An 18,104-nucleotide genomic window follows, 5' to 3' on the forward strand; every position below is an offset into this window, starting at 1 on the left:
CCGACAGTTTATGTGAAATACTTGACTCTCAGAATGTTTCATATAATACAGAAATGAATACATGTATGATATGTAATATTTGCTGTTTTTACATTTGTAAAAGATATTTCCGTCACCTACTGCACTTGATCAAAATAAGTTTTGCCACTCATTTACTGCCATTTCAGTCAAGGCCATTTGAGAAACTTTTGCAGCTGTTGGATTTCCATACATTGCTCTTCAACAGATAGGAAAACCTCTAATGATTTTTTGGGATGTTCATAGATCAGGAACCCTGTAATTGTCTCGCCTCGAAAACTCTGTTTTGCAAAGACCACAAATTGCTTTTTAGTCACTGTATTTAAAAGAGCATTGTTAAAATATCTCTAGTTGATTACCTTGTTCGTAACCAGAATCATAAATGAACATGTTTTGTCTGACCAATACACCCTATAATGTGTGAAACTAGTTTGTTTCTTAACATCTTGAAACTGAGTATTGGGAAATTTATAAGTTAAAATATTGTGTATATAGTTAAACGTAGTTCAAAATGTGTTTGTTCTCTTACTGCGCACAAGAGGAACTAGAATAAAGTTTTATGTTGTGCTTTGAAGTTTCTCCAGATGTCCAGATGAATGAGGATTTGAGCTAAGTTTATGATTAATGCAGGAAAGCACTTAACATGTATGCATACAAATGATATATCCGCTGTAATGAGTGGAGCTGGGTGTGAGCGATCTGGGATAAATAGTTTATCCATAGACCGTAAAGACAAAAAGGTAACCAAGCTAGTATAGATAAAAAAATCTAATTGAATAATAGAGATGTTTACAGAGTATATAAAAGATACACACAGGCTTTCATTTAACACTCATGCCAGATCCCACATTTGACTGTAAGTCTTAGGATCTTGTCAAGGCACTAATCATGTAGCATAGTGAAATCTGCCTATTAAAGAAGTCCACTAGTGCAATATTGCAACCAGATCGCCAATGGAATGGAAACCTGATAGGAAGAGCTGAAATAGATGACCGAGAAGCAGGAATGATCGTGAGCTAAATATCATGAACAAAAGTAGAAAACTAGAACAGGCAAATAAAAATATAAGAATACGCTTTGTATTGTGTGTGAACCCTAGGTAAGGCAAGGGGAAAGCCATCCCAGGTTAAGAATAGCAGGACATGCTGCCAGCACTGCATAGGCATTAAAGAGGACTGACTGTCACTAGAGCACAAACAATGTCTTGTAGTTGAGATTTGTGACAGGAAAAAGGATGCAAACAAGGAGTTTGAGATTAGAATAACTGCAAGTAGTACAGACCGTATCAGAGACCTACAGGTTTCCGGAACCAGGTAAAAGCTGGAAACTGGATTTGGGAAGCAGCCTGGCAAGGAGGAGTTGCAGAGAAAGATGGCTGGCTGAGGAATGCTGTCAATGGGAAGCATGTTATATCCACGTTTATTATCAAGTTCAAACATACAAAAAAGATCTAGACAATATCCTGGATGAGTTCATGCTGAGAACAGGAAAAACGACAACATTTCTCTAAACAGACTTACGGATGCAAATATGACACCTGTCATAAAATTATGCATATTAAGGGTATGCCACCACCCCTCCAGTGACAGTCTGAGAGCTTAGAAGTGCCACTATACACCTTGGACAGAAGAATTATTATATGGATGATGCAACGCCTCACCCACTGCGAACGTTCCACCCATTATTGACAGACAATTTCCAGATAGAACCCAACAATTAAAATACTACTTCACATACCCATCCCCCTCTGTAACAGATAACAATGTGGTCGAGCCCAAAAGTCTTTTGGTCTATTTGTATCTGGAATTGTAGCACCGTAGATCTCTAATTGTTCATTACAATAGACCAGGTACGATAATCATTTTGTAGAGTGGGCTGACTCTTCCTTCACACATATGCCACTTATTTTTTTTTGCCGTTGGGCGTGCCGCTACATGTTAATTGTGCTAGAACAGGTAATGGCGCCAAAACCATATCAGCCATGGCAGAGATGCTCAGACATTTTGCTCCAGAATATATTAACTAACGGACAACTCCATGCCAGGTGGACAAAGTCGGGTGCATTTCATCTTGTACAACAAGGGTCGGGCGGTAATATATATTTAAACGACTTAGGGTGGTCTTTAGTGACCGTGGTGTCTGAAAAGTACGAGGAGCAGTCTGCCATTCGTCTGTAAGGACCTGATTTGGTTTGAGCAATATATCTACTCCTTGTCTGAGATGGAACATCCCAGATCTATCCCCATTGTGATTTAGCACTGGACCGGGTGACCGGAGTTTCTGATTGGATAGCGGTATACAGTTCCGGGACCAGGCATATATTTGATGAGAGAGAAATGAGCAGTGGTAATGCCTTTCTGGGAAGAGGTTTCTGAAGGAAGGAAGGAAGGATAGTATGTTAAACATATTGTGTACAGTTGGTAATAATAGAATGTGAAATAGAATCTGTGTGTTGGGTAACGTGAATATTGTAGGACTTGGCCCCCAGGAAAGACATCGCTGCTTGTGTTTTGTCCCCATTTCGACAGCCTCTAGTGGGAAACATTTAAAGCAAATTACTTAACAGAAATAGCGAATACCTAATGATTAGCATAGCTGCTGAGATCAGCTCGAATATACATATTTCAATGAGTAGTCAATAGGTAATGAAGTCTCATTGACTACTCTTAGAGTAGGTTTTTGTTGGTGTGCATATCAGTTGGAGTCAAAGAGGCTCTGTCCTCCAACAGCCAAAAGTAGAAGGCACAAGGTGCAGGCTCACACTGGCTTGCAGTGGAATTTGAAACCACAGTAACGTTGGCTGGTAGTAATAATTTAGAGATGGGAGCATGGAATGGAGCCACTTGTGGAGCATGAAGGAGAGAATGCAGTGCAATACTTGAAGTAATATGGTCCAAAATAGTATATGCAAAGGATTTTTGTAGTCACAGAAGTTACCCAGACAATGCAAGCTGGTGGTGGAATGATAGACTCCAACAGTGGCCTTCTCTAGATCAAAATGGCATGTTCCTGCATTCAGTTACAATTGCTAGTATGTCCTAATCGCTAATATCTGTGTAATTATTTGTCTGTTTATCAGGATCTAAATTCACTAGAGTTTAAATAAGCTACACTCTGTTTAAAACAGAAGGCAAAATAATAAGTTAAAGATGGGACGACTGATTATGTGTTATTGAAGAGCTTTTCGGCCTTGTTCTTAATGTTCAGAGAAAGTACAGAGTGTATGTGATCCAGTCTGAAAAGACAGAAAAAAATATCCAGCTGGACCATTTGTTTGGCCTGCATCTCTATCCTTCAGGTAGCATCAGCAGTTATCAAACATTTGGCTTCTTTAACACTATTAAACTTAAATTCATCACACACACAAAGCAAATGCCAAAAACACAAATATTAAAGTGAAAATATTCTCCTGAGGCCATCAGTGACTGACAGCCAGCAAAGAAAGTCTCAACACACGTATCCTTGATTCAGAATCTTTGTGCTCTAGGAAAGCAGTAAGCATCCTCAGCCGCCACGCAAGGACACTTTTCTCTCGCACATAATACTTCCCAAATCTTCTTAGGATAATTTCAGTCCCACATTTGAATTTAAAAAAGAATACCTATTTATTTGTTCAATAATACCTTCCCAATCGTCTTTGCTGTCAGTTTTCCTAGAGACTTTAATTCAAATGCTCACTGTTACTAAATAAATCTTTTTACGTTGATAACAAACATTGAGACAGACCTGTAAAATGCTAGTACATTTCAGTTGAAATGCCTGCTTACTCAAATTAAATCAAATCCTGTTTTTTGTTGGGAAAAGGAAGCCTTGAATCTTTCGACTGCTATAATCTGAGGCACGTATCCTAACACTTTTATGAGCAAATTATTGAAAAGGGAGTCACTACCCAAATGACAACTGATGTTTCAAAGGGCAGACTCAAAGGAGCGGATCACTCATGCTTCTGATCTTAATTTATCACATTGAGGGCAAATCTGTATGTAGCTGATTTACCCTCCATGGTATGGACAGTGAAAATGCATTCTTTGCTGGACCATTGAGCACGGTTTATGGTACCTTTAAAACCTGGAACTATGAGCCACTCCACCAAGATGGCTTATAGCTTTTGGGTCTGGAAGGGTGCTTTTTGCTATGGATATTAGATCAGTCTTTGAATAGTGAACCTTCCAGATTGCCTGCTGTCCTCTAATGTTAAACCCCCCAGGTCTCTATGCTGTTTTCCATACCATTTTACCTCAAATGTAACCTCTGACATCATTGCTTACCAGATATATTAGTGTACATTGCTAGGCAGATGGCACCTGGCTGTATTTGAAGGTTTGATTTCTGTAAACCAAATCACTAGTAGACCCTGTTGAAGTCCAATTGTCTTACATATAGTTTACAATATACCTGCTCAAAACAAAAATCTGAGGCTCTCCGCATTGGTTTTAGATGGCTGCAGAGTTAGGGCTGCTGTGAGAAGCAGTTTCCTCTGTTTTCTATGGTTATAAAAAGGTGGTCAATGGACTTCTCCTATATACCATTCCCTTGTGTCTAATTTTAGTGATGAGATCTTGCGCAATATGTGCCATGGAGCTCCTGCAACTCTGCTGACTGGCTGAAGGGCTGAAATCTGTAGCTGGAGAATTTATATGTCCGTGGTGGCTGTACTAGAAGCACCCGACAGATCATACGTCAGCTGGCTCCAGGCTTAGACGATTGCTGAAAAAGGAAAGAATGAAACAAACCAGGTGAAAGCAGAGGCTTAACTGGGGCCGTCAGTGAGCCCCTTTTGCACTTTGGTTGGTGGCGGAGCAATGACGTTCAGGATGTCTTTATATGTGGTTGGGCATGAGTTGCTGGTGCTATGACCTGAACAAGACTTCACAGTTGGCGTGCTAATGGCTAATAGGCACTTGACTGGGATATCAGTAAAATATTCACCCTCAAGTATGTTGCTTCTAACTAGTCTGGGCTTGAGTAAGCATAGAGAAACCACCTGAAATGCCGTGGAGATCAGTGCTGTACAAGACTGATTAGCCTCTGAAACTGCTTGATATTCCTGATGGACCTAACATTGGTGAAGTATGGGATGGATGTAAGTCTAAACATTGTCTTGATGAGATGTGGCCTCTGTGTAAGAGTTTTCCAATCCTGCCCCTCATTACTACTTCCCCTGCCCCACATTTGTGGAAGCAGCTAGTGTTGGACAATTAGCTAATTTTCGAGGGGAAGTAAAAAGATTTTTTTTTTAAACCAGGTTTTGTTAAAATAACAAGGATACAAACACATCGTTTGCCTTTAATGAATAAATAAGTTGGGTGTTTGAGAACATTTGTATACATTTAAGTCTTTTCGTTTCCAAAAATATTTGAAATTGACCAAAATATCTTTAACTTGAATTAACAACTAACCAAGTGCAAAACTGTCATGAGTATACATTAAACTATTGTAAGTTTTCCTCTTACAGTTGTATTCTGTGCAGAGTATTGGTATTCATCAGGGATTCAGATCTGTTCTTGTAGTACTAGTTGCCCAAATAGTTTAAAATGCTATTTGCCAAATACACTTCAATATAGGGTTAATCTGTTTATCCCTGACAAAAGCTTAAAACGAGTCTTATTTCTCATTCTAACTCAATATACGTAGATTACTTAGTAAGAGCTGGCCTTGCAAAGTCCTTTCTGTTTCCACACAGTTTGTTTGTGCATGCTGCAGCCTGTGCTTTCTGGAGCTGGGCCACCACGTGAGCCTTGAATAAGCCTCTACTTTGTCTAAATCACTACAGCTTGGTCAACTCTGGTATCTCAACTACAAATTTCATGGCTGTGGGATCCCTTTCTTAACATCTGACAACAGAATGGACCATAGCATCTTGTTAACCAAAGGGAAAGCTCATTTACACCAGCATTCTATTGTCTCCCCTTTCTTGAAAAGATCTTTTGATAGCCATTAGCCAACTTTCCCTTAAAGCATGCAAGACACATCTCTTCATTACCTACCTACTGAACTAGGCATGTTATGTTCACTATCATATGTCCACCAGCTTTTGTCTGTTGACTGGTAGCTCTCTCCCTACCGTTAATTGTTATGCTTCTCTCCTTGTTTGGTGTGAAGCGATCCATTGATCCTTCCATGTGCGTCCTGAGCCATTTGCAATATAAATGCAATTACAATTTGACTTTTCATATTGACTTAATTATTGATGAATAATTCTGTTCCTTTCCAACACCCAGGCAACTGTAACCCCTTAAAGTTGTATTTAAATGACTAATTCTTCATATTGCACTTGATGTCACAGTTTTTACCATACCTAAGTGCTGGATGTAACGGAGGTTACTATTTCTAAGTTTAATGGTTCTCAGTTTATTAACTTGCAAAAAAAGAAAAGTTGGCCTTGATTAGCTTAAAACTTGTGTCACACCAGATGTTGGGACTGGAGGCCTTTGAACTTTGCTCTGTTCCATCTATATATCTGTTTCTGTAAACACAATGAGAGTAGTGGTTGAGGTTTTCGTGATCACGAAGTGGTGGTTGAGTGGAAATTTATCAAGTTTGTATTAACTTGATTTGTACACCACATCCTCCCAAATCCAGACGTGACCAACATTGTGATGGGAAGACGGGACCTTTTGCCATTTTGACTGGAAGACAGGACTTTTTGCCACTTTAAATAACTGTACATGTAATTAAACCAAATGGGAATCTTTTAAATACACCGTCGTTCCCCTGGAAATTTAGCATTTCCAGTCCTAGTAAACTTATATCTTTGGTCACCTAGTTCTAAGTGCAGGTGTTGAAATACCTCATTATTGCTCTTTAGAAATTAGAGTTGTCTCTTACTAGCTATAATTGCATTTTATTGTTTCTTCTGATATCGTAGTTGGAGGTGCTAGCTGAGCGTCCTCCCATTACCTAGTTGTTTAGAAGTACTCCATGAGGCTGTGTGAAAGAAACCTTTCTTGTCTTATTTTATTGATTGTATAATGAAATGAAGCCCTTTTCTCCCGAACTAAGATCTGATGTATCAAAGGGATTTAACCATTCTGTGCCTATAGTAAATGTGTGGGCCTACGTTTTCTAAATCCCTTTGAGACAACTCTCATTAAATGGAGTGACACTAGTAATGCAGATGTTATACACTGTGGCCTATAAAGCTTTGGAAAATGTTAGCATTTGAGTTTGGCATTTCGATGGGGAACTGTATTGTTATATCCTAACCGCGCTTTTCTAAATGTAAATGTCCTTGTAGTTTAAAAGTACGCAAGTTACAATGAGCGTTTTAGTCCACATTACAATGTTTCATTTGGCTCTGCGTAGTTTCATTGCCCATTATATTTTTGCACATTGCCGTTGCTCGATCCAACATGAACACTTGTCTTGCACATCGACAACAAGTCTTAGTGCCATTGATTTTTGACTTGTCTTGGACCAACCGCGTCTATTCTTTATAATTTAATTTTGGGTGCTATAATATTTTATATTTCTGCTTCATTAGACGCAGCATCTTGCTCATGTTAATGTGTGTGGCCTTTTTAATTTTGTTATGGTAAAGCCTACTGTTGTGATAAGTATGGGGTCTTAGACTCTGACCGAGGGTTAAGGCTCTGTTATTTTTAGTGGCAAGTTTAGTTACTATTCCATTTACCAACTAATAGTGAACTTGGGCAAATCTGCAGCTGCATGCACCTTCAAGACCCAAAATAAACCCTGGATAGCCAAATAGCCAGCACCTTTAGCCACATGTTGCTGCAACGCCAACACTGATCAATGGCAGGGATCCAGGAGAAGCGGTAGCTTCCCTTCTCATCCTCTTTTTCTACACATGTCCCCCATGCCCTCCTGAGCCTAGCAGCACTGGTTGGCAATCTTATCATATCAAATTAAATGCGCAGGGTCACAGGTATGGCCCTTTAAGTTCCTTTCTGTATTTATTTCTTTACTTTTTCACATAAATAGAGAATTGTGCCCCGCGTTACATTGGAAGTTAAAGAATTGAATAGAAAAACAGGACCACATACAGGGTGCCAACTTGTCTGCCTCCTCATAACACTACAGACCTTAGGCCCCCATCTTGCCTTTGTTCTCATATTGCTATCGGTCGTTTGGCCAAGGTCAACTTGAATTCATTTACTGAATTTCTGGGACATTTTTTTCATGCATTGAGCTGCTCTTCCCACTGAAACATGCGTCCCTTTCTAATGTACCACTAAAAATAACAGTGTCTAATTCCCATGTTCTCCTTTCATTCAGAAAATGGGATTTATTCATCTTTCTGCTCCTCGCTTGGGTGAATTTGGTAGCCAATATTTGGACAGTTTTGCCACCTTATAGGCTTAAACAGATATGGAATATAGATCCAAGCTGAATACTCTGGATGAAGCTTCTCAAGTTATGTGTTGTCTGTTTGGTAACCTATCTTCCATTTTCATTCTTTAAACCTCCCTTATTCCAAGAAAAGTATTGTCTGCAACTCCGCCATGCATTGTCACTACTAAGCAGGGGGTGGGGAGCACATTGATGACCTGCTGGCACCAGTCTCCCTGTTCACTATGGTCTCTACTGTTCTCAATGGTATTTTTACTCAATGTCATTTAAGTGTTTGCCACCAAATGTTAGAGCGCCAAGTACTGGACATGCATTGCATGCTTATTGGCATTCTTAAGCAGAGAGCAGTCCTTTAGTTTGGGATGCTTGGGAGGCATCTTTTAGTTTCTTAGGTTCATTACCACACTGCAGGTGCATCCTCTGGGGTTGTCAACCCAGCTTCCTCTCGGGTACTTAAACAGTGAGCGTGTGAAACACCGTTTAGCCTTTTGATTCTTTATTATCACTTAGATCTCTCAGCTGTTTATTTGTATTGTTACCCAATACTAGCCTACTACTTTGCTTCTACTTTCTGATGCTAGTGTCCCATACAATTGTAACTTGGTATAAAACAATGCTACGGATGGTTCAGCTGTCAACATTGCAAGTGCAGTCTATTTTGCCCTGGTTCATACTCCGAGTTACCACAGGAATCCAAGTCCATTGAATTGGTGTTGTGGAAAGTCAGTTACATGGGCTGATTGAAAACACTATTCTAACTTCAGAATGGTGATAAATAGTATCCCATTAGCTTAGCTTAGTTACAGAAATGAATTTGGTTGGAAAAACGCTTTCAAACTTACCTTGTAATAAAAAGAAAACATGCTGTCATCTGTACGTAGTGTGCATATGTTTGCGAAGAAAAGTAAGAAAAAAACAAAACCATGAATTTAAAGCAGAGATTGGCCCTCAAGTCTGGGCTCTGAAGTGAACTACTTTCTAAAAGGATGTGTGTAACCAAAATGCTTTTTCTTATTGTGAAGAGAACCCAAAGGCAGTAGACAGCTGACCCATTTGCCCCATGCGGTCTGCTGTGGTGGGTGGATGTGAAATGTGAATGACACTTGAAGAAACCAGTGGATTAAGAAAGATGGCTGACTTAAAGCCCCTATACATATATATATATATATTTTTATACATGAGGCTGGCGAGATAGATAAAGCTCTAGCCAGACCTAAAAATAAAATGCAAATTCAGCACAGTGATATTTGTTGGGTGTGTGTATGCCTATAAAGGGGTGGCAGCTCATGAAGGGAAAGGGCCAATTTTGGCACTTTGTTACAAAAAGACATAACGGCTCCCATCAGATAAGCATTTGGACTCCAAACTGGCCGAGCCAGTAGGTAACACCTATGTAGGAGCTATTGGCTTTGCCAATCTGTTTTAGTCGTGTTGTACACCAGCGTGGCTGCTGTTCAGCATGGCTAAAAGTTCGTGGTGTGAAAGAGAGTGGAGTGTTATAAATTGGAGTAAAGAGGAGTATTCTAGAGTGTTGTGGAGTAGAGTAGAGTCGAGTGAAGTGGAGATCATGGAGTGTCATTGAGTGTAGAGGTGTGGAGTCTTGTGTAAGAAGTAGAGTGCCATAGAGTGGAAGGGCGTAGAGTAGAGAGTTGTGGAGTGGCATAGTGTCATGGAGTAGTGTAGAGCAGAGTGGAGTGGCGTTGATTGTGTTGTCTAGAGCAAAGTAGATTGGTGTGGAGTGGCATAGAGTGGAGTGGCGTAGATAGAATGGCATAGAGTGGAGTGGTGCAGTGGAGTAGTTTCGGAGAATACAGTGGATGATAGTGACGTAGAGGGAGTTGCGTAGCGCGTCAGAGTGTTGTAGTGTGGCATAGAGTGGAGAAGAGTTTAATGGTGTAGAGCATCAGAGTGCAGTATTGTTAAGTGAACTATAGTGAAGTGGCCTAATGTACAGTGGTGCAGAGTAGATTGGCATAGAATGCATTGGCTTTGAGTAAAGTGGTGTGGAGTCAGTTGGCTTAGAGTGCAGTAGAGTAGAGTGGTGTAGAGTAGATTATTTCAGAGCAGAGTGAAGTGGCATAGGGTGGAGTTATGCAGGGTAGACTGCAGAGGTGTAGAGTAAACTGGCATAGAGTAGAGTGGTGTTGAGTTCAGTGGCATGGACACCAGTGGGCTGTGGTGCAGAATAGATTAGAGTGGCTTTGAGTGGAATTATGCATAGTAGAGTGGCATAGTGTAGTGGCATAAAGTGCAGTAGAGGGGCTTAGAGTAGACTGAAATGGCATGGAGTGCAGTGGAGTAGTGGCATAGAGTAAAGTAGCATTTTCAGTGGCGTAGAGTACAGTGGCGTTTTCAGTGGCATAGAGTACAGTGGTGTAGAGTATAGTGGCGCACAGTGGTGTAGTGTGGCATAGAATACATTTCCGTTGAGTTCAGTGGCATAGAGTGATGTAGAGTAGAGTGGCGTAGAGTGCAGTAACATAGTAGAGTGGGGGTAAAATGCACTCGCATAGAATAGAGTGGTGTAGATTGGGGTAAAGTACACTGGAATAGAGTGGAGTGGGATAAAGTGAAGTGCATAGAATAGAGTAGTGTAGGATAGAGCGAGGTAGAGTAAAGTGGCATAGACTGCAGTGTCACACAGTGCAGTAGTTTAGAGTGCCGTAGAGTGCAATGGTGTAGAGTGCAGTGGTATATAGTAAAGTGGTGTGGAGTGTAGTGGTGTAGAGTAGATTGGTATAGAGTGAAGTGGTGTAGAGTCGTGGATTTTATGAAAGTGGTATAGAGTGCATTGGCGTAGAGTAATGTGGCATAAAATGCAGTGGGGTGGAGTGACGCAGGGTAGATAGTAGTGGAGTGGTGTAGAGTGGAATGGCGCACAGTGAAATAGTGACAGAGTAGATTGTTTTAGAGTGGAGTTAAGTGGCGTAGAGTGGAGCATCGTAAAGTGCATTGACGTAGAGTCGAGTGGCATAGAGTGCAGTGGTGCATGGGAGAGTGCACTTGTATAGAGTAGAGTGGTGCAGAGTAGAATATAGAGGGGTAGAGTGAAGTGGCATAGAGTGCAGTAAGGACCCTGTACTATATGCCACTTCACTCAAGGGAGTGTAGTGGCGCACAGTAGATTAGAGTGGCGTAGAGTGTAGTAGAGTATAGTGCATTGGAATAGAGTGCAGTATAGTGGCGTAGAGTAGAGTGGTGTGCAGTGAGTGCAATGTTGCAGTATGATGTCCTAGAGTGCAGTGGTATAGAGTGTTGCAGAGTAAAGTGGCATAAAGTGCAGTGGTGCAGAGAAGATTGCAGTAGGCTGCAGTGGCGTAGAGTATTGGTGTTGAGTAAATTGGTGTATAGTGCATTGGCGTAGAGTCAGCGGAATAGAGTTGAGTGGAAGAGTGCAGTGGCATAGAGTGGAGTGGCGCAGAGTGGCTTAGGCAATTGTTTCAGAGTAGAGTGAAGTGGCATACAGTAGAGTGTTGTTGAGTGCATTGGTGTACAGTCAAGTGGGGCAAAGTACAGTGGTGCATGGGAGATGCACTGGCAAAGAGAAGAGTGGTGCAGAGTAGAGAGGCGTAAAGTGAAGTGGCACAGAGTGCAGTGGCGCACAGTAGATTAATGTGCCGTAGTGTGGATTGGCATAGAGTGTAGTGGTGTAGAGTATGGTGGCAGAGTGCAGTAGAGTGGCATAGAATGGTGCAGAGTAAAGTGGAGTGGCGCAGAGTGGAGGAGAGTAAAGTGACGTAGAATGCAATGGTGTAGAGTGCAGTGGCATAGTGTTGCAAAGCAGAGTATAGTGACGTGCAGTGGTACATAGTAGACTGGCATAGAGTGTATTGGTTTTGAGTGCAGCAGCATAGAGTGCAACAACATAGAATGCAGTGGGGTAGATTACAGTGGCGTAGAGTGGAATAGCACAGAGTGGCGTAGAGAAGATTGTTTCAGAGTAGAGTGGCATACAGTGGTGCAGATTAGATTGGTTTAGAGTGGATTGGCATAGAGTGCAGTAGCGAAGCATGCAGTACTGCATAGTAAAGCGGTATAGGACAGTGCATTGGCATAGAGTAGAGTGGTGCAGAATAGAGGTGTCTAGTTAAGTGGCATAGTGTGAAGTGGAGTGGTATAGTGTTGAGTAGTCAAAGTAGAGTGCAGTTGTGTGAGTGGGGTGTAAAGTGAAGTGTGCATGGTGTGGTAGTGTACTGCCATTACACACAACACATCTTAAGTTGAAATGACCATTATATTTGTATAGACATACAGTTTCACAAAAAATATTATGCAGTGTGGAAATGCCATCACCTACTGTATTGAGTTGTTTTGGTTGTATTAAAATGTTTTTCCATCATACTTTAGAATTTCAAAACAATGTGCTACATTTGTGTTTTCCATATTCTCAAATAGTTGCACAGTTCATTTATAGACATTTAAATGTTGTTTTGTGCTAGAAAACAAAATAACATCCTACACCCGAGTAGGCAGTTAGAAAGAATAACGGCCTACAGCCTTTGTCTCACGTGGGTATCCAGCAGGATTGTCAAATAAAATCTCTCACTTTGAAGTCGGAGGAAATAAAAGTAAACACCAGCTCCCTGGAAAACAGATGCTGACATTTGAGCTCGGTCTTTGAAGAGACAGCAAATGTGAATAGATAAGAAACAAGCATTTGCAATGCAATAGGTCTTGCATTCACACGATTTTGAGTTATTGGTATTGTAAATGGCAATGCCTTTTATTTACGTGTTGGTTTTTAAAACATAAAAGGCATTGTCATTTACAATGCCAATAGGTTAAACTGTTGTTAATGCGAGACCAATTGCATTGTAAATTTCAGAAGAAATTAAATGTGAACATATTGGAAAAAAACAACGTTCATATGTAAACTGTGTTCCGAATGTTTTGTTTTTGATTTTAGCATTGTCTCGAATAGAAAACGTGGTGCCGTGTATACATATGTACATTGTTAAATTTAAAGGGAAATAATACAACTTGATAATAAGGGGAGCCTACACACATGTTTAGTGTATTAAAAAGCTACATGCTTGTCAGGATTATGTGCAGATGGAGAAGCAGTACATTTGAAGGATGTGATCAGCAAGGACTTGGGCAAGGTGTATATTTTAGAGAAGAACAGCAAACCTTGGATCCCTTTTCCACCTAGCAACAAGGGTAAAATTAACCTGGGTCACTAAAATATTAAACTGGAGACTTGTATAGTACCAATTATATCTACACGACTTAAGCTTAACCCGAGGACAAGTTATACTGGTTTGCACTAGCTCTTTCCCATTTTCATCTTTCACCGACATCTCTGCACTGTCCTCTAGATAAAGTTGATCTGCACGCTTAGCCAACATACGAAAAAAATTAATATAAGATTTGTGGCGTCACTTTAGTAAGTAAAAAATTGATAAACATGGACGAATTAGCTATGATTAAAGAGTTACTAAAGCACAGTTGAACCGCTCACAAAGGCATGTTAATAAATTAAAGCACTACTACAATCTCATTTTCCTATTTTTTGGAAGACGCCACAACTGAATGTTCTTACCTTGGCAGGCTTTTCTGGTAGTGCATTGAGGGGACAATACTTATGCACAGGTATTCCGGGTCTGCCCAGCTGCTGTACCACTTAAACTGCCCAGAGCAGGGGCAGCAGGTGCCACAGGCAGAAAAAGCGATGTACTTCTGTTCAACTGGGCTGCAATCAGTACCTTAGCCATAACTGTGGAAAAGAGTTGCCCAAAAAACACTAGCGATGCAAACGCACAGACCCTTGTATAGCCCAATGGGTGAGAGGCTTTAGCTCTTCAATACTTTGACCCTTCTTCCTCCTTTCAATACTCGGCAACCATGGAAATGGAGAAAGGACCAACTCTTGTTAGGAGATAAACCAGAAATACCCTGCCGTGGGTACCCCTGGGGTGCGATAAGATGCACATTTCTAGCAACTGATCAGAATTGATCCATACTGCCTGGTCTGACCCTCTCATTATGAATCTTTTTCTCTCTCTCATCCTCTCGCTTTAAACACTGAAGAAGGACTCCTATCATCAACGACTATGTTTAGCTTGCTCCATTGCCTTTGCTAATCCAACTGCCATCTTTGACTGCTCATGTTTATCACGGGGATGGATAAATGCAGTTTTCAAAACCCACCTAATCTATGAGGCTCAGTACCAGAGCGTCCTCTTCAATAAAACAGTAAATATATTTTAAAACTCTTCCAAACTGCATTAGATGGTACAGTGAATTGTTTAGCAAAAGCGAAAGCTGCTCGCGCGACAAATTAATTATTCCGACGGACAGACTCGCTGGGGCACGGGCCACTGGTTCATCCCAGACATCGGTGTCTCTGCTGTCCGGACCAGGAGGCCGCCCACCCTGGAGGGCGGGGCTTGCAGCAGCTAAGTGCTAGGCTTAAAGTTACGAAAATAATAATGATAAACAGAGCGCGGTGTCCCTGAAGCGGGCACCGCACTTTGAATTAAAGTTAAAATAGAAATCACCCAGCTCATGCTAGTGGAGAGGAGCCGACTCAAGGGGGGTTGAGTGGGGCAGGCATTGCGGCGCAGCTTCGGAGCTCAGTCCAGAGTCCCAGAGCGACCTAGTGCACAAGTGCATCTATCATGCTTTCATTTTAATGAGAAAAAAAAAGCAAGCCGCGTGCGTGTCCTTGACTTCAGTGCCTACATATCGGCACAAGCCCCAAGCGATTAGTATCAATTATATTTAGTTAAATGCTACACGATAGTTACGCAAAACCCACATGACAGTAACGGTGAAAAAACCCCCACATTATTACACAAGCGTAACACAGTGCTAAACGCACAACCCTCATGCCAGTAATAGTAAACAAAAAAGTGCTGAGCCCATAATTATAAAACAGACGTCTCACGTCGCCGTTAAAAGATCCAGTCCGGGTGGGCGGGGCTAAAAGAGGACAGGGCGGTAACCAGGAGGAACTAAAAAGCCTCAGTTACAATCAGACGACACCACTTATCATAACGAATGACGCAATCCAATCCAGTTAACAAGCAGAGCCGAAACACCACTTCTAAAAGTGTATTGATTACAAGAAGCCCTTGCAGAGCGAGTAGCACATGTGCTGCAATCCTAGGCGAGACCTAAAAAGGCCTGTATGCTCAATGCAAGTTTGTAGAAGAATACTGTAAACACGGTTTTCTTAAAGGGGACAAAGTGAACCTTTAGAGCCTAAAGCAAATAAAGGCCGCATATAGAATGCTAGAAAATGTAAGTTACAAACCACAAAGCCAATGATAATCAACAGGCAGAATGCATTCCTATGTCAACTTTCTGAAAGGCCCCAAGTTGTGTTTAAAATATGCAGACAGCTGTGCTGTCTGGTAAGCTATGACCTAAAAAGGATGTTCTTCAGTTGAGGTCACAGTGACTGGGCAGGAATGTCCCCAGTCAGGGTTTTCACACTTAGTAATTGGCCTTCGGTGAAGGTGTTTCTTGCCCCTGTGCTTGACCTGACAGATTGTGAGGTAAGTATTAGACAACCAATGAATTCCGTTCCATATGCTGGCTTAAGTGGTACTCATGATGCATAGCGTTAGAATTTTACTTTCCTTGACAGAATCTTGTTTTTGTATTATGTAAAAGTATTGTATCTGATTAATGTTACATAACCATATACCCCTGTGCTCGAGTTGGTTCTGGGCTGTGGCTTGTTTGCAAAAACTAGATTACCTTCAAAGCATATTAAGTTGGAATGTTCCGTTGGCCCTTATGTTAGTCTTTGAGAGCTACTCCCAAATATTGTGACCATTTAGTTGCCTTAAAAACCTCCTCTCCAACGAAGTACTTGTTTTCTGCATTTCTTTATACTAAATTGTAGCTGTCACCTCTGGAGCCTCTATTCTAACTTTTACTGTTGTTTTTAGAGTACCAATCCAGTGGCCATTTTGTAAATATCTGTGAATAGGGAGTTTTCTATAAAGTAGAGTTACTAATTCATCTTAAAGCTCCTCACCTGCACCATTCATCAATACTGATTCAATTCCAAGTATGCCATGATTAAATTAATCACTCCTTTATAGATTGAATCTGTGAGAGTCTGCTAAAGATAGATGGTGAGAGATTAAGTTCTAATCAAGAGACAAGGTGGAAGGGCAAGTGATGACGAGGGTAAATGAGAGATAAGTATTAGAGAAATAAACCAGCGGGAGGATGTAAGAGTAAAATAGTAGAATGATCTAATAGAGAGAGGAACTGATGAGTATGTCTGTCTGCAAAGTAGGAATAGAAAGCAAAAATCTAACAAATGGAGGAAAAGTAGGCTGGGGTAAGTGAGGAAGATATGGAGAGTGGTAAAAGTAAGCTTGTAGAAAAAGAAAGGTAGAAAGAACTAGGGAACATGACTGAAAACACTGGGTTAAGTGGAAGATGAGGACCAGTAGAAAGCCTACGTCCACATCACACTTCGCTTAGAGAAAACAATCCCTTAAATTCTAAATTCATTGAGGGTTATTTCCTCGATTGCCCATGATGAAAATCAAGCCATGATGTATTCATTTTCGGTGTGGATATATGACATAAAGTATCCCCTACCGCACATTATAAAGGATATTCCTAGTCACCAAGGAGTTATGTGACCATATAGAGTAAAGAGCCTGAAGACCGGTTATAGAATTCTAAGTTGACTTACAATATCCTTCTCATGTATGATGGGGTACTTTATTCCTTAATACATGGTCACACCATCATCTTTCCTACAACCCAATTAAATCCGTGGTACGTGACTCTTTAACAGGAATATATATATATATATAAAAATAGAATCTCTAGTGCAAAATTAAACACAGCAAAAGCTGTTCGATCATTGTTGCAGTAAAATTATAGAAGCAGTTTGATACAGGTTCCTTTTTTATATGTATATGGTGCAGGAGACATATGCTCAAAGATTCGAACTTTTCTTTAATTACCAAAGGAGTGTAAAAATGAAACACGGTGCCATAAATATCTACTTTCTGCTTGTCAGTCTGCAGCTAGAAAAACAGAGCAGAAGAACGAATAGTAAAGATGCTTTAATTACGCTCTGTACCTGGCCTGGCTTTCCCATGTGGCTGCTGGCACTGTGACCTCAGAACTCGACTGTAATAAGTTATTAAAGTCGAATTCTAACTCATTTCTTTATAATCGGGGATTGGGTTCCTCGCAATTCACCTATTATAAAGAAATTGAGATGGTTTTTCATAAAGGTGTTGTAGAATGCCATGTATTATAAAACAATCTGCATTTTGATGTTTTTGCACTTCAAATCTGATGTGAAATAGAACTAATGTTGAACTACAAAAGCTGCCTTTTATGTCTAATTTTGGGTCCTCTATTTTTAGTCTCCTAGACTTTCTTACATGATAAGACATTAGTTTTCATTCAGAACTTCCCATTCATACGAGTGCTCGAAATCAAGTTAAGCAACATCAATACAATAAAATCAAATCTTATTTTAATCATTTCATATCCTAGGATTATAGTATTTAGCGATGTTTCACTCTTCGTAGGTGAAGATTAGAACATAGAAACAACAATAGCTCTTTTATTAGACGTAGACTTGATAGTTAGAGGCAGTAGCTGCTTGTGCTTTGCTTTCTTGTCTTTGTTTGTATTTATGTAAATGGGTTTGTATTTATATAGCGCACTTCTACCCTGAGGTCTCGTAGCGCAGTATTCATACCGCTGTGGAACCCTTCCTGGCTTTCCTGAGAGATGTCCACTCCTGGGCACCCCAAAGTGAAAACAGGCATCCAAGCGCT

General features: G+C 40.6%; 1 protein-coding gene across 2 annotated transcripts in view; it reads left to right on the forward strand.

Moving 5' to 3' along the window:
• The window catches only part of LOC147668845 (serine/threonine-protein phosphatase 4 regulatory subunit 1-like), a 365,836-nt gene that overhangs the window by 61,300 nt on the left and 286,432 nt on the right, over window positions 1-18,104 (forward strand). The gene's annotated exons all lie outside the window — the stretch shown is intronic.

Source organism: Lissotriton vulgaris, unplaced genomic scaffold, assembly GCF_964263255.1.
Source record: "Lissotriton vulgaris unplaced genomic scaffold, aLisVul1.2 SCAFFOLD_271, whole genome shotgun sequence".
Lineage (NCBI taxonomy): Eukaryota > Metazoa > Chordata > Amphibia > Caudata > Salamandridae > Lissotriton > Lissotriton vulgaris.